We start from the raw sequence: 23654 nt of genomic DNA, 5'->3' as shown, positions 1-23654 counted from the left end.
AAGAGAAAAGGGTTCCAAAACATAATGAGCATATTTTCCATTTGATAAGCATGCCAATAGTACAAAAAGAGGAGAAAGAACAACTGCGTTGTGAAGAGGTAAGGTATAGTCCAATTAAAGTTGTTTTAGGCGACAGGAGCGTAATGTTAAACAATAGATTGTCTTGTTTGAAAAGGTAACGTGCTCGCATTTCAAAATGGTGGGCACGACTTTAATATGAGGTGAAATCCCCCAGGGCCATTATGACCCTTGTATCACTGGAGCATAATATTTAAAGAGTTCCAGCGACTCACCACTTTGTGAGGGAGATAAGCCGTCCTTCCGTGAGCAGCGGAATGGTCTTCTGCCGTGAAGATGTTTCCCCGGTCCTCCAGAGCTACGAGCGGTCATGCCATCTTGGATCGGCACCAAAACCACGCCCCCTGCCTTTTTGCTTCTGACCTCCTGTTACTGAACTTAGTTTTTTCTGGTTTTAGGACTCTGGGCACCTTACCACTGCTTACCAGTACTAAAGTGCATGTGTCTAAAATGTAAGGGCATTTGATGTCTCCAGGACAGGCATATTTGATTTACAAATTTATTTATTTATTCAAAGTTTTATATAGCGCGAACAGGATCCTTACAGATATCAGAGCGCTTCACAAAGACAGGGTAGGGGCAGTAGGAGTCAACAGAGATAATGGGAACAGTATAATAGTCAATAACATGGTAATAACATGGATAATAAAAACATACATAAAACCAATCCATATACAATCAGGTAAGGAAGTAATATAGGACATCACAAGTCATTGATCCCACTACAGAGGTGTTCAGGTGGATCAGTAAACCACCGTGTATCATATCTTGGTCGGTAGTAAGAGAGTAGCGTAGTAGTGCCCCCAACAAGTAGAGTATAGTGCCAAGGGAAAGGGTGAGCAGTGATATAAAGCAATGCAGAGTCTCTGAACCAACATCTATAACGATCAGGAGATCTTGGCCAGAAGGATTGTTTTCACCTCTTTCTTGAAGAGTGCAGTGGAGGAGATCAGCCTGGTTTCAGGAGGGAGCGCATTCCAGATCCTGGGTGCCATTCCTGAGAAGGAGCGCTTGTAGGTTTTCACTTTCCGGAATCTACAAGGTTTCAGGAGTAGATTTTTTGTACTCCTATTGGATCTCGAACCTCCTGATATAGACAGCTTTTGAGCGAGGTAGTTGGGTGCCTTGTGGTGCACGGCCGCGTGTGTCATAACTGCAATTTTTAGATGTATTCTGGCTTCAAAAGGCAGCCATTTTAGAGACTTTAAGTCTGGGGATATGTGTGAATGCTTTCTAGAGCCAGTAATGAGTCTCGCGGCAGCGTTCAGGGAGGCTCTTAAGGGTGCTGTTGTGGATAGCGGGAGACCGCTGAGGGCCGCAATTCCGTAGTCTATTCGAGGGATGACTAAAGCTTGTACAGCAGTTTGGAAGTCTTTGGCCGGGAGGAAGGGTTTAATTTTCCTCAGCGTGTTAATTTGAAAATTAGCTGCTTTTGTGGCTTTGCTGACGTGCTGCTGCATGTTGAGCTTGGCGTCGAGTGTGATGCCTAGGGATTTCGCCGAGTCCACGATGGTAGGTTGGACATTGAGTGCTGTTAGGTTGTTGAGCCAGGTTTGGGTGGTGGAGATTTTCGCCGGGGGTGTGATGAGTAGGAACTCAGTTTTCAGAGCATTTAGTTTGAGGTGATTATCGGCCAGCCAAGATTGGGTGTTAATAAGCGTGGAATTCAGATGTTTGATATCTTCCGGGGATTGTAACTTTAGATAGAGTTGTGTGTCATCGGCGTACATATGGAATTGAACATTGGATGCTTGAAGCAAGGTGGCGAGCGGTTCCATAACGAGGTTGAACAGTGTAGGGGAGAGGGTGGATCCTTGTGGGACACCTAGATCTGCAGGCACAGGTGTAGATAGCACATTGTCGATCTTGAACCTCTGAGACCGATTGTGAAGGAAGGACGAGAACCACTTGAGAACAGTTCCCGATAGCCCCATTCTAGTGCTTAGCAGCTCCAGCAAGTTCTCATGTTTGACCGTGTCAAATGCTGACGAGAGGTCAAGAAGGATGAGGAGGCAGGACTCATTGCGATCCAGAATTTGGAGGGCGTCATCAATTATGTGTGTCATAGCTGTTTCCGTGCTATGTTTCGCTCTGAAGCCTGATTGATGAGGGTTGAGGAGGTCAAATTGATCAATGTGTTTTGTTAGTTGGAGTTGGACACATTTCTCCAGCAGTTTGGCCAGGGTGGGGATATTGGTGATGGGCCGATAGTTGTTTAGGTCAGACGGATCAGCTGTAGGTTTCTTGAGTATAGGCGTGACTTGCCCCACCTTAAGGGAGTCTGGAATGTGGCCTTGCTGCAAAGAGCTGTTGATGATCTTGGTCCAGAGAGGGAGGAGCAAGGGGATAAAGTCTTTTACAGCATTAACAGGTAGAGGGTCTGTGAGGTGATTAGAGGGCTTCAAGGTGCAGAGCAGTTTGTGTATTGCTTCTTCTGAATAGGTATCGAAGTACTGCCAGGATGCCTTGTTTTTAGGTTGAGTGTCTGCCATTCTGGTGTGGTTGGGGTATCGGCTTACATCCATGATGAGGTCATTTCTTATGTTGTCAGTCTTTAGTTTAAAGAAAGCAGAGAAGGCTTCACAGTGTGGGGTGTCGTTTGTTGTGCTGTTTGATTGTGTGGGTTGTGCCTTTGTTTGGGTCTTGATTAGCTCGAACAGCTTTCTTGGCCTGTTCTTCGCTTGGTCCAACTGGCGGCTGAAGAAGTCCGACTTTGTGCGCTTTATTTTCCTAAAGTAGGCATTTCTCTTGTTCTTAAGCTTTTTGAGATGCAGTGCTGAAGGGTCCGATCTCCAGGTGCGCTCTGCCATTCGCATATTACGCCTTTCGTCATTGAGTCTGTCATCATACCAGGGGTTAGAGATTTTGGTGGAGACTCTCTTCAGTTGCAGAGGGGCGACTTCATTGACTATTGTATTCATAGAGTCAAGGTAGTGGTCAGTCAGTGATTGAACATCTGAGGCCCCTGAAGGGGGAATGAGGAGGTTGCCGATGTGGGGAGGTAGGGTAGAGGGGTTGAGATTCTTCAAATCCCTTTTCCATGTTTTGGTTTTGATTGGTTGAGTAGGGTTAGGTTTAACTTTTTCGTTGATAAAGAAGGTGATAATGTGGTGATCTGACCAATCGCAGGGTAGAATCGCCTCCAGTTGAATAGCGTTCTCTTTGGCAATGATGAGATCGAGTATCGCGCCTTTGTCGTGTGTTGGTTTATCGCATAATTGGGTGAGGTCAAGCGCATTGAGGAAAGTTTTGAGACTATTCACCACGGTGTCTTTCTGATCGTTCCAATGGAGATTGAAGTCACCCAGGTAGACTTGAGTGGTCTGCCGACCGGCATTGGAAGTGATCAGGTCCATGAATTGTTGGGTGAATATGAGATTGTCACCAGGCGGGTGATAGATGAGATGTAAAGCAGTCCCTATTACAAATAAGTCCCTATTACAGTTTACTACATAAGGCTAGGGCCTGTAAAGCAAATGATAATAGTGGGTCGGCAGCACTGACTGTGCCATCCTCATGAGCAGCCCTGCAAACATGTCTCAGGCCTGTCACCGCAGAGCCTGTGTGTGCAGGTTTAAACCTCATCCATATACTTGCCTGGCCCAAACCTTCCCTTTGATTAGATGTAAGGCTACTCTAACATAGGCCCTAGGTAGCCCCATTGGCAGGGTGCAGTGTATTTAAAAGGTAAGACGTGCTTTTTAGTTTTTCATGTCCTGGTAGTGAAAAACTGCTACATTTGTTTTTCACTACAGCAAGGCCTACCTCTCCCACAGATTAGCATTGGAGCTGCCTTGTAACACTTTACAAGTGTACGTTCCAATTGGGAGCAGATAGAAAATTGGAGTTTGGTGTCTCTGGACTCACAATTTGAAAACACATCTTTTAGTGAAGTTTATTTTTTAACTGCAGGTCTGAAAATTCCGCTTTTAGAAAGTGGGCATTTTCTTACTTTAAACATTCTGTGCCTCTGCCTGTCACTAGAATACATGTCTGGGTGAGATGACAGCAGAGCGTTGAGAATTCACTCTAGACAATCTCACCCAAAGGGAGCTGAGGTCTGCCGTGCATATCCTGATGGGCCATTACCAGGCGCATGGGTCTTCCTGAGCTAGAGTGGAGAGAGGAGTTGACACTTGCATCTGAATAGGTCTGTGTCTGTCCCCACACAATGAGCTGCATACATTCCTGTACAGTCTCTGGATTCAGGGGCAGGAAGAATAGGTTTTTTGTGCACTGCAAAGACCTTTCTTTGAAGTTCCCCTATTTCAAAGGCTAACATGGGTAGAAGTACTGGACCTCTGACACCGTATATTCAGAACATTCTGAATTGAGGATATTCTGCCAGCAAGAGGAGCTGTTGTGCTGCCAGGAGGCACTGCCACTTTGCTGCTTGCTTTGCTGGGTTGGTCTGCTGCTTCTTTCCAGGTAGGACTGAACTTTACTCTCTGCATCCTGCTTTTTAAAGTCCTCCAAGGTCTTCATTGGGCTTGCCTCCTGTTGCTGAAGTCTCGGGGGATATCAAACACTTTACCTGCATCATGCTACCAGCAGCTGGGCTCCTCTTCTGTGAGTCCTGCCCTGCCAAGTGGTGCCAAATTCAGTCCTGAGCCCTTGGAGGTGAATTTGGTGCTGCAATCAAGAAACTGGCAAATCGACTCCAAATCGTCAATTTGAAACCGGCGCAACCCTGAAAAAAGAAACATAATGTTGTTGCCTGAACCAAAGCCATGGACAACATTCACCAAGTGCGCGACAAAACATCCTTGACTATCAATGGATCACTGACTTTGCTGCAGGGCCTCCGAAGAAACGTCACTGCAGTAGTCTTGAGCACCACCACTGCTTGACTTCGATGCAGCCCAGCCCTGTGTGGCTTTTTACCAATGCATCACCTTCAGGCCAGCGGTTCGACATTGATGCATCATCTCCTCTGTGTAACATATCGTCTTGAAGGGGCAAAGCTTCAATGACCAACACCGCTTTAACGAACCAACACATCACCTGCATCTGCGAGGCCTCACCCCCTCTGTGCCCCACATTGTCTTTTATTTCTGATGCATCCAAAGTACTGTAATGGGATCTGCACAATTGCTGTATCCGGCCCATGCTCCATCCCATTCGGACTGAACTTTTGAATTTGTCCCAGTCAAGCGTGACCTGATAACCCCAGTCGGAACTGTAGACTTCTAAGCACTGCATTTTGATTTACCTTTACAAATTAATATGTCGACTTCTGTATGATGGAATTTTGTTGTTTTGTTCTTGTTTTACACAAAGAAATATTGTCTCTTTTTCAAAAGCGCTGTGGAGTACTTCTGTGATGTTTTTATGGTGTTATTGTCTGTGTGTGTGCGCGCAAATACATTACACATTGCCTCTTTAGTTTATCTTGACTGCTCTATGCCAAGCCACCAGACGGTGAGCACAGGTAAACCTTTAGTGTGCTCTACACTTACCCTGACTAGAATGTAGGTCCCTACTTGGACAGGGTGCATGCCTCTGCCAACTAGAGACCCCATCTCTAATATTGGTGATAAGCTGTGAGGAAAGGACTTGTATTTGTGCATTACATACAGTGATTGGTGTATACTACTTCTATATCCCCGACTATAATGAACCAGCATACTGCTTTTCTATTTCTCTTTTTTCAACCTTTTTGAGTTTTCATATCAACCATGTCTCAATCTGGAGAGCCATCAGCTGTAGCTGCAGTAGTGGAGTTTGAGCAGGAGAAGTTGGAAACCTGCACTGTATCCAAGCTCAGAGGTTTCTGCAGGGCGTTCAAGTGTTCTTTTAAAGGCCTCACTAGAAAGGAGGAGTTGCAAGAGGTGCTGAGGGCCTGGGTAGTATCCCTGGATGCCACTGTGCACCAGAGGAGGAGAATTATTTTGTTTTGGAGGAGGAGGAACCAAGCTTACATCTGGAATGGCTGGAGGATCCAGCATTGCTAGTGGGAGGAGGGGCCAGCCTGAATGGTGCCAGCATTGCTAGTGGGAGGAGGGGCTAGCCTGAATGGTGGAAGACCATTGGTGGAAGAGTGTTTCCTCTAGAGGTCTGTATTCAGCAGAGTTAGAAGACAGGCAGGAAGAAAGAAAGGTCAGAATTTAACTTTGCAAGCACGAAATGGCCACAGAGGAGAAGAAAATGATCTTAGATCAAGAGCTGAGCTTGAAGAAGCTGAATTCAAAAGCAAAAAGGGCTGAATCCAGCATAGAAGGTGACAGCATTTCTCCAGTACACTCAGAAGGAAAGGTACACATAACCAAAAGTCTAGTGCTGGAGTGGGAGATGGCATACATCAGTGGTTTCAGGCCAATGAGATTGCTTTGCGTATGTACATAATTCCTGAGAGGGATTGGGACACAGGTTTATGGAAGCATTTCACAGGTAAGAGGAAGGACACCTTATTGGCCATAGGAGATGAGGACAAGACAAGGTACACTGCCATGAAGGAGGCACTGATCAGGAGATATGAGTTGACCCCAGAAAGGTACAGAGAAGCTTGTTCCTCAGACTTGGGTAGAGTGTGTTGAGGTTTTCTGCAGAGCACTGGATGGTTGGGTGAAGGGCTATGAGGTAACAGACTACGAGGGCACTCTACAATTTGAATGCAGATGAGCAAATGTTTAGACTTTGTTTTCCAGAGCTGTACCAGCAATTGACTGGTAGTAAGCTGCCTGACCCCAGGAAGCTTACTAAGGAGATGGAGCACTGGCTCAGCAGCAGGGTCCAAAGGAAGTTGTATGTGAGAAATCAGCCAAGTGTGGGCAGGGTCCCCAACAGAAGAAGGGAGACACAAAAACAAAAGGTAACAAGGTAAAAAGTTCTCTAAAGGACCCCAAAGTTGTTCCCAGGGTAAAGATTCCCAGCATCTGTCGAGAAGAAGAGTTGATTCTTTTCAGAAAAAACCTGCAGGGAAGGGACCCCCAAAGTGTTTTGTCTGTAATCAAGAAGGGCACTGCAAGGGGGATCCCAAGTTTGCCAAGTGGGCCCAGCCCCCCAACCTTGGGCAGGCGCTGGGGATGGCTAGTGTAGCACTGGGAGAGAAGTTGGTCACATTTACTGGGGTGGGGCCAGCTGAGATGACCCTAGTTCCCCTTGGTGACAGTGAGATGGTCCAGAGAACCCTCAAGCCCGACAACACTAGGAAGTACAGTTAGTGGGTGACAATCAATGGGCAGTGGGTGGAGGCTCTGAGAGACACAGAAGCCAGCATGACAATTGTAAGGTGTCATCAGAGCAGGTAGTCCCTAATGTGGCTCACCAAGTAGTTGCGGTAGACAACAGTGAGCACCAATGTTTGGTGACTCAGGTTTCCTTTGAATGGGAGGAGGTGTCAGGTTCATTGAGGGTAGATGTGAGTCCATCCATGCCTGTGGTGTGTCTGCTGGGCAATGACCTGGAGCATACAGCCTGGAAGGTGGAGCTCTGAAGATGTTGGGATCGCCTGAGTGGTTGTGCCTGACGACACTGTCCATGGCAGCATGTGAGGGTGGACATATGGACCCAGAGTCTGAAGAGTGGCCCAAGTCCCTTCTAGGAAGAGGAAGAACAAGGCATGTGGGAAACCTGCTCCAACGGTCTGGGAGGAGGCTGAACCTGTGGGGGACACCCCGGAACCTACAGGGGAAAATTTGACCAAACTGGGGAACCTGTCTGAGCTGTCCCAGTGGCAGCAAGATGGGAGTCACTCCAAGGAGGAGTTCTGCGGGGCACAGAAAGTGTGCCATACTCTTCTGGGTCTTTGAAAGCAGATGGAGGGCCAAGCAACTGATGATGCCTCTGGAATTCACTTGATTTACTGGGATAATAATCTCCTGTATAGCAAGCATCATGTTCCTGAGCCTGGGGTAGCCCATGTGCTGGGGGTACCTCAGTTCCTCAGAGCCTTCCTACTGGGTCTTGCTAATAATGTGCATTTGGCAGGTCATTGGGCAAGACAATACCTTTGACAGGTTTGTCACCCACTTTCATTGGCATCAAATGAGAAAGGCCTCAGCTTCATTCTGTAGGTTTGGTCCTACCTACCTGGTGAGTGGCAAGACTGGGGAGAGATGCAACCCTTTTCTGTTATGAGCACCCCTTTTGGATGGGTGGGAATTGACATTGTGGGGCCTCTGGATCCCAAGACAGCCATGGGCAACAGGTTTGTCCTGGTCTTAGTGGACCATACCAACCGGTACCCCAAAGCTATCCCCCTGACGACAGTGACTGTGCCGCCATGGCCAGAGCACTGATGGGGATATTTACCTGAAGGGCGTGGTATCTGATCGCAGTACCAACTTCATGTCCTTGTAGTTGTAGGCCATGTGGAAGACCTGTGGAGTTACCTACAAGTTATTCTCTACTTACCACCCCCAAAACAATGTATTGCTTTAAAGGTTCAACCGTACCCTTGAAGGCATGATTATGGGTCTCTCTGAACCAATGAGGTATAAGTGAGATACACTCTTGCCATGCCTTTTATTTCCCCATAGGGAGGTACAGCACAAGGGGGCTGGCTTCAGCCCTTTTGAACTTCTGTGCTGGTCCCCTGTGAGAGGACCTCTCAGTTTGGTGAAAGAGGCTGGGAGCAAGCTCCCAGGAAGCCACCCCAGGATGTTATCAATTTCACGTTGGCATTCTTCAGCTTGCCAGTCCACTACCCGAAATTCATCAAGGAGAATCTGGAAGCTAGTCAACAGGACATGAAACACTGGTATGACCAGAATGCCACTCTGGGTGAGTTTCAGCCTGGTCAAAAGGTAAGGTTGATGGTGCCAGTAGAGCACTGTGCTCTGCAAGACCGCTGGTCTGGCTTATTTTAGGCGAAGGAGCGCAAGAGTGACATCACCTACCTGGTGGACTTGCAGACTCCTAGGAGCACTTTGAGGGTGCTGCACGTGAACCGCCTCAAGCCACACTTCGAGAGGTCTGAGTTGACCATACTCTTGGCCACTGATGATGGGATTGAAGAGGAGAGTGAACCTCTCCCCAACCTTCTCTCTTCCAAAGAGCAGGAGGGGTCAATAAAGGGTGTGAGCCTCTCCCCTACTCTGTCAGTAGAGCAGCAGAGAGACTGTTGCCAGTTGCTGGAACAGTTTTCATCACTGTTCTCACTCACCATGGAGTCACCTATTGGTGCACACATGACATTGCCACTGCCTTCCTGTTAAGCACAAAACTAACAGGTTGTCTGACAGAGTTAGGGCTAGCATCGAAGAGGAAGTCGCTAAGATGCTGGAGTTAGGGGGTATTTAGCCCTCCAGTAATCCTTGGTCCAGTCTTGTGGTTCTGGTCCCTCAAGGCGTTCCCACTCAGTTTCACACCTGAACTCTGGTTCTGTGTAAACTACCATGGACTCAATGCCATCACAAAGACTGTCGCACCCCATCCCTTGAGCTGTTGAGCTCATTGATTGGCTTGGAGCGGCTAAGTTCCTCAGCACATTTGATTGAATGCCTGGAGACTGGCATATTGCCTTGACTGAGGGGGCACAACAGAGGTCAGCGTTCTCAATGCCAGAAGGGCACTTCCAGTTCAGCATCATGCCATTTGGGTTAAAGAACATTGCTACCACCTTCCAGAGGTTGGTCGCCCAGGCCCTAACTGGGTTGGAGAACTTCAGTGCTGCCTATCTAGACAACATTGCAGTCTTCAGCTCCAGTTGGGAGGGCCATTGGCACCACCTGGGAAAAGTTTTGAGGGCCCTGCAGAGTGAAGGCATCCTTTTCAAGGCCAGTAAGTGGCAGATACGGCAGAGCTTGATGGTCTACTTGGGACATCAAGTAGGGAGCGGCAATGTGCAGCACCTGCAACAAAAGATTGATACCATTCTGGCTTGGGCACCCCCCAAGACCCAGACAGAGCTTAGAGCCTTCTTAGGCATCACTGATTACTACAGGAGATTCGTCAAGGGATACAGCACCATTGTTACCCCCCCTGACAGAGTTGACTTCCAAAAAGCAGCACATCAGTTGATTTGGATAGAGGCATGCCAGACCCCTTTTGACACCCTGAAGGAAGCAATGTACACGGTGCCCGTGCTCAAGGCTCCTGATTTCTCCAATCAATTAGTGGTGCAGACAGATGACTCAGAGCAAGCTGTGGACCGTGCTCTCACAGCTACATGAAGAGGGCCTAGGTCAACCTGTAGCCTTCATTAGTAGGAGGTTACTTCCCAGGGAACAGAGGTAGAACGCAATAGAAAGGGAAGCTTTTGCTGTGTCTAGGTAATGAAGAAGCTAAGACCCTACCTGTTTTGCACTTACTCCTGGATTCAAACTGACGACAGGCCCCTCAGATGGTTAATGCAGATATGGGGTGAAAATCCAAAACTGTTGAGGTGGTTCATCTCCCTACAGGGAATGGACTTTATGGTGGGACACTGTCTTGGAACAGAAAACACCAATGCTGATGGTCTTCACAGGTTCTTCTGACCTAGTGTTGAGAACTCTCAAGAGGTTGGGTAGTCCTCCCCGCTTTCTGCTGAGGGGGACACGTATTAAACCTGACATCTTTTGGCGTAGTTTCCCTCTGTCTTTTTGCTTCTGAACTCCTGTGTGCTGAACTTCGTTTTTCCTGGTTTTAAAAATCTGGGCACTTTGCCACTGCGGACCAGTACCAAAGTGTATCTGCTCTGTGTGTAAAATGTAATGACATTTCAATTCAATTCAATTCAATTCAATTCATAAAGCTTTATTCGGTACATGTAAAATGACCAGAAAAACACAAACAAGACAGATACATGATATAAATATAACATAATTCATAATCCAATAGCTAAAACATACGATAAAAGAATATATGTACAAAAGGCTAAATTATCATACTTTTACGTGCATTGATACACTGATTAAGGAAGGTTGCAGTATAAAAGCAAACATCGACAAATTCCAGATTAAAAATTAAACTCATAGCCTGGTTAACAGTATACAAACCATATTTGAGAAATAAAGGTTTCAAATAGGCTGTTCTAAAGTTCAAGTACAATTTGCAAAATAATAAAAAGTGCAAGGTGCTTTGTTTAGACAGGCCATCACACGGGCATGGCCCCATCGGGTGTTTCTTAAGGTTTGGATGGGCCACTAAATGGTGTGCTGCCCCAAACCTAAGTCTGGTCAGCACAAACTTATGCGATGGCCTAGTCACCATAGTTAAATATGCTGGAAAACCTTCCTCTACAATATATTTGCTATGAAAAATGACAGTGGACAGAAGTCCAGACACTGAAGCCCGCTTCCTAACTCTGCTAATAAGAAATTTAGCTTTTAGCTCAGCTTTGGGAATTTGAAAAGAGGCGGTTCGGTCAACCAGAACATTAATGTTAGAAATTTCCAGAAAGCAATCAGCAACGTATTTAAGCCAAGGGATATTGTGATATTTATCTAGTGATAGACAATTCTCTATGACAGATCTATTAAATGACTTTTCCTCCTGAAGCCAGATAGAGCGCCAGGCCGTTAGTGGCCTCAGGGATAATTGATCATTTAAGAAATTAATATCCAGTTCCCGATGGGTCAGCTCAGAGGAGACGGAGGGGGGTAAAAACAAAAGCTTTTTTAAAAAGGTGTTCTCCTCCTTCTGTAAATTAGGGTCACATCTGTGACCCCAGACACCTGCCCCATACAGTGCTATGGTCACACATCTCGCCTGGTATATTTTTAACATATCCCTGGTTCTTCTGTCTCCAATTTTTGCCGCAAACTTGAAGACACCATAGGAATTTTTGGCCATTTTGTTGCTAATATTAAGAAATTCATTGGTCCATTTTCTGTCTTTAGAGAAGGTGATAACAAGATAGCAAAATTTATCAACTTGTTGCACTTTTTCTCCATCGATAAAAAAGGCATTAGTGGATTTGCTTCTAGCCCCACAAGTCATGGTGTATGTTTTCCCCTTGTTGATAATAAGTTTTCTGTCATTATTAAAGGTGGAAAATCTATCAATTAGGCGTTGTAATCCACGCGGGGTTCTTGAGAGCAGTACCGCGTCGTCAGCGTACAATAACACTGGTACTTGAACACCTAGAATCTTGGGAGCATCCGCAGGTAAATTTTTATAAAATGGCGTCTATTTCGTTAATAAACAAAATAAAAAGGAGTGGGGCTAAAACGCAGCCCTGTCTGATCCCACGATCTACACCAAATTTGGGGGTACATTCCCCATTTGTACCGTAGCGCACACAAGTTTGTAACTTTTGGTACAGCCTGGCAAGGAAGAAGATTATGCCCTCTGGGGCTCCCAGCTCAAGCAAGGTTGGCCATAATAAAGAGTGGTCAACCATGTCGAATGCGCTACTAAGATCTGCAAAGCAGAGATATAATGTGCCACATTTAGCTTCTGTGTATTTGCCAATCAATAAGTCAAGGTTTTTTTTGCTCACTCTTCGCAGGCGGCTGCCGGAAGAGCTACACTCACACCCTCACTCCTCTACACATTGTAGATAGCCTGATTAGATTGCTTTAAAAAAGTGAAAAGATCGTTTTTTAAAAATTGCATTTTATCATTCTGTTATTATTCATTTTGCTTAGTGGCACTTTTAAAATTACTAGCGCAATTCCATTGGGACATTTGGGACAGATCTAAGTTCTCAAGCCAGCCTCGAACTAGGAGGCGAGGGGAATTAGGCGTCGGACATCTTGGGGAGGTATTCCCCTGGTCAGTTGGAGCTCTAGCTCATCAGCACACAGGCACTCGGTGCTGTTACTTAAGGAAGGCAAACTTTTCATTCGAGATTTGCTCACTCTTCGCAGGCGGCTGCCGGAAGAGCTACACTCACACCCTCACTCCTCTACACATTGTAGATAGCCTGATTAGATTGCTTTAAAAAAGTGAAAAGATCGTTTTTTAAAAATTGCATTTTATCATTCTGTTATTATTCATTTTGCTTAGTGGCACTTTTAAAATTACTAGCGCAATTCCATTGGGACATTTGGGACAGATCTAAGTTCTCAAGCCAGCCTCGAACTAGGAGGCGAGGGGAATTAGGCGTCGGCCATCTTGGGGAGGTATTCCCCTGGTCAGTTGGAGCTCTAGCTCATCAGCACACAGGCACTCGGTGCTGTTACTTAAGGAAGGCAAACTTTTCATTCGAGATTTGCTCACTCTTCGCAGGCGGCTGCCGGAAGAGCTACACTCACACCCTCACTCCTCTACACATTGTAGATAGCCTGATTAGATTGCTTTAAAAAAGTGAAAAGATCGTTTTTTAAAAATTGCATTTTATCATTCTGTTATTATTCATTTTGCTTAGTGGCACTTTTAAAATTACTAGCGCAATTCCATTGGGACATTTGGGACAGATCTAAGTTCTCAAGCCAGCCTCGAACTAGGAGGCGAGGGGAATTAGGCGTCGGCCATCTTGGGGAGGTATTCCCCTGGTCAGTTGGAGCTCTAGCTCATCAGCACACAGGCACTCGGTGCTGTTACTTAAGGAAGGCAAACTTTTCATTCGAGATTTGCTCACTCTTCGCAGGCGGCTGCCGGAAGAGCTACACTCACACCCTCACTCCTCTACACATTGTAGATAGCCTGATTAGATTGCTTTAAAAAAGTGAAAAGATCGTTTTTTAAAAATTGCATTTTATCATTCTGTTATTATTCATTTTGCTTAGTGGCACTTTTAAAATTACTAGCGCAATTCCATTGGGACATTTGGGACAGATCTAAGTTCTCAAGCCAGCCTCGAGCTAGGAGGCGAGGGGAATTAGGCGTCGGCCATCTTGGGGAGGTATTCCCCTGGTCAGTTGGAGCTCTAGCTCATCAGCACACAGGCACTCGGTGCTGTTACTTAAACACGCCCTTCTGCCTCCGCGAAGCGGACGCGCTATGCGGACGCACCGTAATTGCGCCGGAGGTGCGCCTGAGGTAAGCCCGTCTGGGCCCGTCCGGGCCAGGACGGACCCAGGGCCCAGTCACTCTGCGTCGCCCAAGCCCAAACTCCCTCACTTAAAGTATAGTCGCAACGCTCTATTAGCGTTAAGGAAGAGTGTAACTGGGCAATGCAGCAAACTACGAGTACACACCAGAATTTCACCTCCCTGCACAGGGTGTAGGTATCGTTTCATTTCTGAGACGTCTGGCCATAATAAGACCACCTCCTGCCCAATCTCCTTAGGGCTACTTAATTGCAGATCCCTTCCTGCACATGCTACTCAGCTCCATCTTCTTGTGGAGGAGCAAGCACTCGACGTACTATTTCTCACGGAGACATGGACCTCCGAAAGCTCTGACCCTGATATTGTTCGGGCATTGCCCCCTGATTACACCTTTCTGAGGCAGAATCGGGTAGATACACGAGGTGGAGGTATTGGTATTATCCTTAGGAGGGAAATGGCAGCTAGAATCGAGAAAGTAAATATTTCTGGAGCTGAAGGTCTCTTGTTTACCATTACCCTCTCCTCCACTTCTACACTATCGGGCCTGTTAGTTTACAGACTCCCTGGCACATATGGGCAATTCTGTGAGGATTTATTTACGAACGCTATTACCCTAGCGAGTGCTTCCCCCAATTTCACCATTTTAGGTGACTTTAACATACATTTAGACGAACCGGATTCATCCGCATGTCTTAAATTAACCTCTAGCTTGGAAGCACTTCAGCTCACTCAACTGGTACTAGGCCCTACTCATAAAGCAGGACATACCTTGGATCACTGCTATACTAATCTGGGTAACCTTAAATTTACCAATTCAATCAGGGTTCCCTGGTCAGACCATTATCTGCTACTCTTCACGCTGCCTTTGACAGAATAAAACAGACCTGCAACAACATCTAAGAGAATAACCCGGATATGGTCTAAGCTCCCAGTGGATAACTGGAACCTTAATCTTAGGGAATCCCTACCTAGCTTAAAGAATGACCCTATAGAAGCTAATGCCCAGTTCAACCAGTGGGTAGAAAATTCCCTAGACCTTACCCTACCTAAATCCCAACTCTCCCACAGACGTGGGGAGAATAAAAAACCTTGGTACACCGAAGAATTAAAGGCACTCAAGCGGTGTTGTAAACAGGAGGAAAGAAAGTGGAGGAAGAACTCCACTCCAGATACGAAGGAGAACTACAAGATTGCTCTTAGGAAATACAAACGGGAAATTAAAATTACACAATCTAAGTATTTCCAGGAAAAAATTTATACCTCAGCCAACGCTCCCCGCGAAATGTTTAAAATCTTTAAATCATTGATTACACCACCGACCTCATTGGCCGATCCCAACAAAGCGCAACTACGTTGTAATGAGCTGGCCACATTTTTCTCGGAAAAAGTGATAAATATCTATTCCTCCTTCCCCCACGCCCCCACAGAACCGGCTACCCTTGTGGGTGAAGACATGGCGGAGCTCAAAGAATTTCCTCCCATGGATGTCTTGACTACTCAGGGACTGCTTAAAAACTTAAAATCCGGGTCCCCATTGGATCCAGCACCCCCTACGATTTTACAGCTGGTATCGGAGACGGTGACTCCACTTATTCAGGAGGTGATAAACTCCTCACTGGCCTCTGGCACGGTGCCCCCTTCCTGGAAACAAGCCAGAGTAAAGGCTCTTTTAAAAAAATCAAACCTTAACCCAGATGACTGGGCAAATTATCGGCCTATATCCTTGCTGCCAACAGTCAGTAAGCTTGCGGAAAAGTATGTAAATGCCCAGCTCTCTGCATTTCTGGAGGAAAGGAATGTACTGCACCCTACGCAAACAGGCTTTCGGAGCCTTCAGGGAACAGAGACCGCCCTTATTACGGTGGTAGAGGAGACTAGGAAGATCCTTGACACCGGCTGCAATGCCGCCATACTTCTCTTAGACCTCAGTGCGGCATTTGATACCGTGAATCACAACATCTTGCTGCAGAGGCTGAGAGAAGTAGGGGTTGGGGGGCAGGCGCTCAATTGGCTGTGTTCCTTTCTAACGGAAAGGACCTTCACGGTCTTTGAGGATAACGCTTTTTCACCCCAAATGCGTCTCCAGTGTGGTGTTCCCCAGGGCTCCTCCCTCAGCCCTACCCTATTTAATATCTATATGAGGCCTTTGGCTGAGGTGATTCTGCCCTGGGGAGTACAGCTGGTGACGTATGCAGATGATACGCAATTGATCATCTCACTATCGTCTCAGAATGCCCCCTATAAAAATCTCTCCTCTTGTCTAACGGATATCCACGCATGGATGGAGACATCCTTTCTTAAATTGAATGGTGCGAAAACAGAGGTAATGTTACTGGGACAGAAGCCTCCGTCCACCATTGACAACTGGTGGCCACCTTGCCTTGGACAGCCCCCCCCACCAAAAAGCCAAATCAAGAGCTTGGGGGTCTGGCTCGACCCTGCCCTTAATCTTGGAGCACAGGTGCGCAAGGTAGCAGCGATCTGTTATGCCTTACTGAGACAACTGAGGAAAACCATTAAACTCCTCCCGTTCAGTTCCAGGAGAATACTGGTACAATCCCTGATATTATCGCGCCTTGACTACTCCAATGCACTCTATCTGGGAGCTCCACAAGGCGCTATTAAAATCCTCCAGACGGTCCAAAACTGTGCTGCACGTCTGTTACTGGACATCCCACGACGGACCTCCGCCAGATCTGGTTTGCGCCAGTTACACTGGCTTCCAGTGCAAAGGAGAGTGGAGTTTAAGTCCTTGACCACGGTACATAAAGCTTTCCATAAGACTGGCCCCGTACTAATTCAAGCCATGTTCTTCCGCTATTGCCCTCAACGAACCCTCAGATCTAATAATAAGAATCTGTTAGTGGTCCCTAAAACTAAAAGAACACGTACGGGTGGGAGACGCTTTTCGCTACAGGCAACCAAACTATGGAATAGTCTTCCTGATTCCATTAGATTGGAACCCAATCATCAAAAATTCAGGAGGCTAGTTAAAACTCACCTGTTTGCCTAACTTTGTGAATGAATGAGCAAAAGGCGCCGGGATGCCTACGGGTAGCTGTGCGCGTAACAAATGTGTAAAAAAAAAAAAAAAAAAAAGGTTAATACACTGGTACACTGTGCCCCGGCCCTTCCTGAATCCATACTGGCTATCGGTCAAAATGGCCTCCTGTTCAACCCACTCCTCTAGTCTAGCCAGCATGACTCTACTCATGATCTTAACTGAGGAGTCAAGAAGAGAGATAGGGCGATAGTTCTTTACATCTGCCCTACTACCCTTTTTATAAATTGGGATTATAATGGATTCCTTCCAGGTTTTTGGTGCCTCAGTACAGACAGCTGCGTTAAAAACAATAGCCAGAAGGGGGCTCTACATCTCTGGAGCTACTTTATAAACATCTATTGGGACCCCATCTGGCCCTAGGGCTTTCCCTCCTTTGGTTGCACGTATAATAATAATAATAATATCCACATTTGTAAAGCGCACAATCACCCGTTAGGGTCTCTAGGCGCTGGGGGCCGTCGGGAAGATTAAGCAAGCTATTGCCCAGAGTCACATGGTGCTGGGCTAATCTGCCGCCGGTGCCGGGGATCGAACCGTGATCCCCAGATTCCGGAGTCAGTCGCCCTGGCCGCGGCGCCACACCTCTTCCTTACGTATCCCAAGTTCCACTTCATTAACAGTTATTCCCAGAGGTATAACGGGCCATTTCCCAGCATTAATATCTGTTCAGCTATCAGAGCCAAAGATGTTTGAGAAATGTGAGACCCATCCATCGCTGGGGACATTAGAGGTTAACACAGGAATATTCTCCTCTTTTAAAAAAAGCCCAAAATAAAGTACTGTTAGATAGTTCAGCCGCTTGGTTAGGTGAGTCCCAAGCCTCCTGTTGTAGCTCACACTTCTTCCGTTTCAAGGCTTTCTTGTACTCTAGCCTTAACAAGATTATTGAGCCCAGATCCCTGGGCTTTTTGGCAAGTGCACGTTTTAACTGGAGTAATAGGCTGGTACATGAATGATCAAACCACCCTGGTCCATTACTGTTCTGAGTTCTATTAGTTTTGGTAAACTTGGCATCAATAGATTTGTTAATACATTTAAAAACATTTAAAACCCTTTCAAAATCCATGTTATTATCAAGAATAAATGTAATATCGATCAGATTTTCTTTAACGATGGCACTTATTAATTCAGTGGCTTTCTCAGCTGACCACCTTAATCGAACTCCATTTGATCTGTGGGGTTCCACATTATTAATTATGGTTCCTATACCTACATTGCTTCTACCCCAAAGAAAACAATCTAAGATTATGTAATTATGGTCGCTGAGGGATGAAACTTTAACCCTAGGGAAGCTAAAAAGGAAGTGATTTTAGAAGAAACAATCACATGGTCTATGACTGAACTACTTTGCTTATTCTTATAGGTAAGGATGAATTGACCCGTTTCATCCTTGACAGGGTCAAGAATTACCAAATCATAGCATCCCATTAACCTATGCAGTGCTTCACCATAGCTATTATGTTTAAAATGCAGGTTGTCCATGTCATCATTATTGGTAACCCCACATACCTTTTGGGTTGACAATTCACATAGTGGAATATTAAAATCACCCACCCAAATAATATCAAAGAAAACACAACATTCTACACTCAGATTATCTATTGCGCTAGCCAATTCAATAACTAATGTTGCCTGGTATTGTCAAAAACATTATTATAATAATTCACTAACAAAATGTTACGCCCTTGATCATCAACGAGCCAGATAATCTGTGCATGAAAACCTATAGTCAGAGATCTTTTAACTGTGATTTGCCGGCTGATAGAAACCAAGATCAAAAGACCACCTTTGGCTCTCCCCGAGGCGGATGCTTGTGCCGCTAAATTGTAAGCGACAAACCCCTCGTAATTTACATCTTCCCTGGACCATGTTTCCTGAAAACAGATGATATCATGGCTATTAATGAAGCTCTTCCAGCCCAAAACGTTCCCCTTGGACCTCAGTCCGGCAATGTTCCAGCTGACAATTGAGAGACCTGTGAAACCTTCTCCTCTTACAACGTCTTGAACATCAGTAGCATTTATGCCATCTCCAACCATCCCATTCAAAATATCCCCACAGTTACCAATCACATTTTGATCTCCAGTCAGATTTCGCTCTGAATGTAATTGCTCCTCAGTAAATTCAAGAGCTAGACTAGACGTTAACACCTGACTGTTTGGGGGCACAATATGGTCATCAGTCCAAAGATGCTCAGGGAAAATAATCTCCTTACTAGATTTAATCACCTGGCTACAGGTGAGCACCATATTGTTAATGGGTACACATACGTGGGACCCCTGGTCCTTATTACGTCAGTCATTTGCATTCAGGGAGCTTAAAGCTTGATACCTATTATGCATTGGAACCTCGAAGACAGGGCGATACATGGGTGTGATCGGTCTATTTCTAGGAGTAACTGGTGGTGTTTTGATTAAGTGACTGTAAAAATAACCAAGTGGGCGCACACAGACGCTGTTATCGTTAGATAGCAGCGAGGCTGCTCTTAATAAAACAGTGGCAACATGTTGAGGGTGTTTAAAGTTAACAATGACACAGTCACCCCTACAGTTCTTTCTAGAATTTCCGATCCAGTTTACCCTCCTGGTGGATAAAATCTGGTCAGAGTAGGCAGTGGGAAATCCGCATTTATTATGCAGCCATGAGACTGTTTTATTTTTAAGGGAATCATGTGATTCCTGCTGGTGCTGTCCAGTATGCTTATCGATTGGTGGCACATTTGTTAGAACAACCACATACGGTGCACAGTCAGGGGGGAGGTTAATGAAACGGCTTTTCTTAACTTCTGTTAATCCAATGCTACTCTCAGGTACAGTAGCAGCCTGTATATTTTGACCAGGTAGTGCTAGTGGGACAGGGTTATGTATAGCTGTTTCCTTTAAATTGGAACCTCCACTAGTTAGATTAGATACATCTTCCCTGGCTCTGACTCCCTTCTCAGCCGTAACCTTTTTAACAACGCTAGTAATACTGACCCTATCAATATAAGAGTTCAGAAGATCACATAGTCTTAAAACTTCCGTGGAGATGATATCAAGTTTAAGTACCAAGGGTTTTATCAGCTTTTCAATTTTGGCATCTATGATGCTAACTAAAAAATGTAATTGCACGTTGTCTATTTTGACAGCACCATTCTTTACTAATGGCTCCTGATCACCGGGGAAATTGTGAGGGGGTGGGTCTGCTCTTTTTTTATTGCGATTCCCACCCCGTTTAGTTTGTGGTTTTCTGCATGCCCTCACTGCTCTAGGGGCAGGGGGGGGTTAGTAGTAGGGAATCATTAGTAACACTAGAAACACCCAAAGTGTCCCAATTGGACTCGAGTTCTATAGGCACATCGGTACATACATCAACAGGGTTAACCGATGCACCACTGTCGTCTAAAAGACTGGTGGTCATGGCACATGGGGTTACAGGAGGGATATCAACTGGGCTCCCTCTGCCTAAAGATTTTCTCCGGTCATTGTTAATTTTACTGACCACTTTGACTAAATAATTATCCAACGTTGCCAAAACTGGCACAGTGTTAAGGGCTTTTTGTTTTGACATTATCGACAGTAACTCCGAGATCAGGTAAATATTAGTTTTAACAAACGTGAACAAACACTTTCATGAATTGCTTTCTAAAATAAAGTACAAATGTCTCAGGTGCCAAAAATTAGTGAGGCAGTAAAGGGCCAGTCACAGTCAATAGTCAGGAAAGTCTCACTTTACTTGAATAACTGTCCTCCGCGACGTCGACGGCCAAGGTCCGGGGCCCAGCCCAGCCTCTCCTGCCCCAGACTGCCCGCCCTTTGCCCGGGCTTCGCCCGGCGGACGCCCACGCGCGCCCGCGCTGCGGGGATGGTCAGTTGATCTTATGCCCTTCCGGTTTCCTTAGAAGGGGGCGCGGCATTTTTCTAGCGCCTCCGAGCGCAGGCAGAGGCGTCGCAGGTGCGCCTTGTGACCCCGGGGCATATTGTCTCCTTTAAATTCATGACATAAACCGGAAAAATTGACCGGAATATAACGGGTATGGAGCCACAAAACGAAGGAGAGTCCCGTTTTTCAAGATAAAGTCAATCGTAAAGTAAGTGTCAAGGTCGGAGTGATTACAGCTAGAGCAATCCAGAGACAAACATCCCTCTATTGAAGTCTTGAAAACCAACATTGCATCGAGCCTAACTCATTGCAAACAAACGCTACTTTTCTAAGGAAGCAGCGTGCTCATGAATTGCGGGCAAATTGGAATTCAAAAGATATCTTTTTAACCACAGAGCACAGGCAAGTGTTAACGCCTGAAAGAAACTCCAAAGAAACCGGTTCGCAGCCCACATGCAGGCAGGATTCATTGGTTCCATTGCGACAAAGTAAGTTTAAGAGCTACAATCTAGTATATGCACTCCAAACAGGATATGAAAAATCTTTTGCAACTCTTGTTTTAGATATGAAATTATGCACCTGATTGCAATTTTGACAAAAAACAAACGGGGCAATAGAGTTTCAGCTTTTTCAACCATAGAGCACGAAAATTTTAAAGAAACCGGCTCGCTGCTAACAATTTTTCCATTGCAATAAAGTAAGTCGAAGGATACAATGTTATTCTTACAAGTATACAAACTGCATATATACTGATTGAAACAGATATTGAAAAATCTTTCTTTTCACTTCGGTTTCAGAATAGAAACCACCCACTCGACCGCCTTTACAATCCATTCCGCGATGCAAACAGGACTCTCAACTAGACATAGTAAACTGATAGTGAACACGGCTCAAGCCCAAATAGAGTAAGCTGATCATTAACACAGAACTTACTAGTAGATACAAATGTGCTAGAATACACTTAACAAATGTTGCTTCTTCACATCCACAGAATAAAAAATTTGAATAGCTGTTTTCTTTTTTGAAACAAAACGAACAAGAACAGAGCACAAAGTTCAGGTACAATTCATAACTCCTAGCAATAATTAGGGTTATAACAATGAGAGAAAGTCCCTTAAAAGCACTGAGCCCCTTTTTCTTAACTTTCTATGCTATTCCAGATTACACCGGGTCATTGCCCTGATGAAGATCCCTTGATTAACACGGGGATTTGAAATGAGTCGGCACCGTTCTATAAGAAATCCATGAGGGAATTCGACAAAGTGAAGCCCATAAGTCACAAAAGGGACATTCAATAAGGTTCCCATCCCTGCTGATTTAAAGCTCTATCCCCATGGCCAGTATCTCTCCTAAAAGAAAAAGAAATAGTTTTGTCATGAGAGTACTGTGAGGTTATTTTTCAGCAAAACCAAAGACTGGTGTATTATGCTTAGTGATTAATGTGACTGTATTTGCACTGTTCAATTCTTATTGACTGTTCTTTTGATAGTTTTTTCACTTTTGTTGCCAAATGCAAAATGTATTGTGTATCACTTTATGTACAGGCTTGCATGAAAATAATGAAATTGTGATGGTATGTTTTTGAATATTAGTAAAGCAATTTAGCCAGAACCAAGAAAATATATTTATATTGGTTCAAATGTCTGCTTGAATAAACAGCAGGCCATCTAAATAAGTTGGCCGGATTCCTCTTCTTTCTTGAAATTTAACCATGTCCTTTCTGGCCCTACTAGGACGTAACCCCTATTTGACCAACTTTTAGAAAGTGGGCATTTTCTTACTTTAACCACTCTGTGCCTCTGCCTGACTCCAGAATATATGTCTGGGTGGGATGACAGCTGGGGTTTGTGGATTCACTGTTGACCTTCACAATCAAAGGGAGCTGAGGTGTGTCCTGCATATCCTGATGTCTCAACAACAGGCTGATGGATCTTCCTAAGCTAGAGTAGAGGGAGGAGTTGACACTTGAACAATATTCTATCTTGCAACATTATTTCTTTCCCATGAATCATCCTAACAGTCACCACCTCTTCTCCTGGTAAGAACTCACTATTACTCACTATTAGTTGTCTAATACATAACAAACAGCTATTCACTAGCTAGCAGAAGGCTTACAAAAAAAAATGACAACATTTGTAAGGGAAACAAAACATTGTGTGCAAGCAACTATTCAATGTGTAAAACAGGTCTTTCAGTGTTAGTGCATTATTTTTCAGTTAACATGGCATCAACAGTTAAGCTAATTTAAATCAGGACTTTTATTCATTTACAGGCCTATAACAGTTAATTATAATTCTCTACTAGAATGTTTGCATTTCATATATATTTTTACTTAAACGTAAGTTTTGCACATTATTAATAAAAGTATTTTCTCAGCGAATAATATTAGCATCAACACAAGAAATAAAAACTGTGTTAATAGTTTTCAGCCATTCCTGTTTTCATAATGCATGGAAATGTTACAGAGTGCCCTTATAATTCACCAATTGTCAATTGTAACTCTACATGAGAGATAACTTCTCCTATATGACTAGCAGCTGTGGAGATCATGGAGAGCTGACAATGATCCAATGGTTAGAAACATGTTGCCCCTGATGTTTCTATCACAAGAGGCAGAGGTTGATATACCTGGTTTGGGGGAATTGAAGAACAGGTTGATATCAGCTGTCACTTAAACGCCTTCATCTCAGCATTCAGACTTGGTTACACCTATCTGAGAAGAAAGTCTGGAAATAGAGGGCTAAAAAGAAGAGAAGACCACCACCTCTGGATTCACATTCATAACACAC

Source organism: Lissotriton helveticus, chromosome 11, assembly GCF_964261635.1.
Source record: "Lissotriton helveticus chromosome 11, aLisHel1.1, whole genome shotgun sequence".
NCBI lineage: Eukaryota > Metazoa > Chordata > Amphibia > Caudata > Salamandridae > Lissotriton > Lissotriton helveticus.
Note: the sequence above shows the minus strand (reverse complement) of the source record.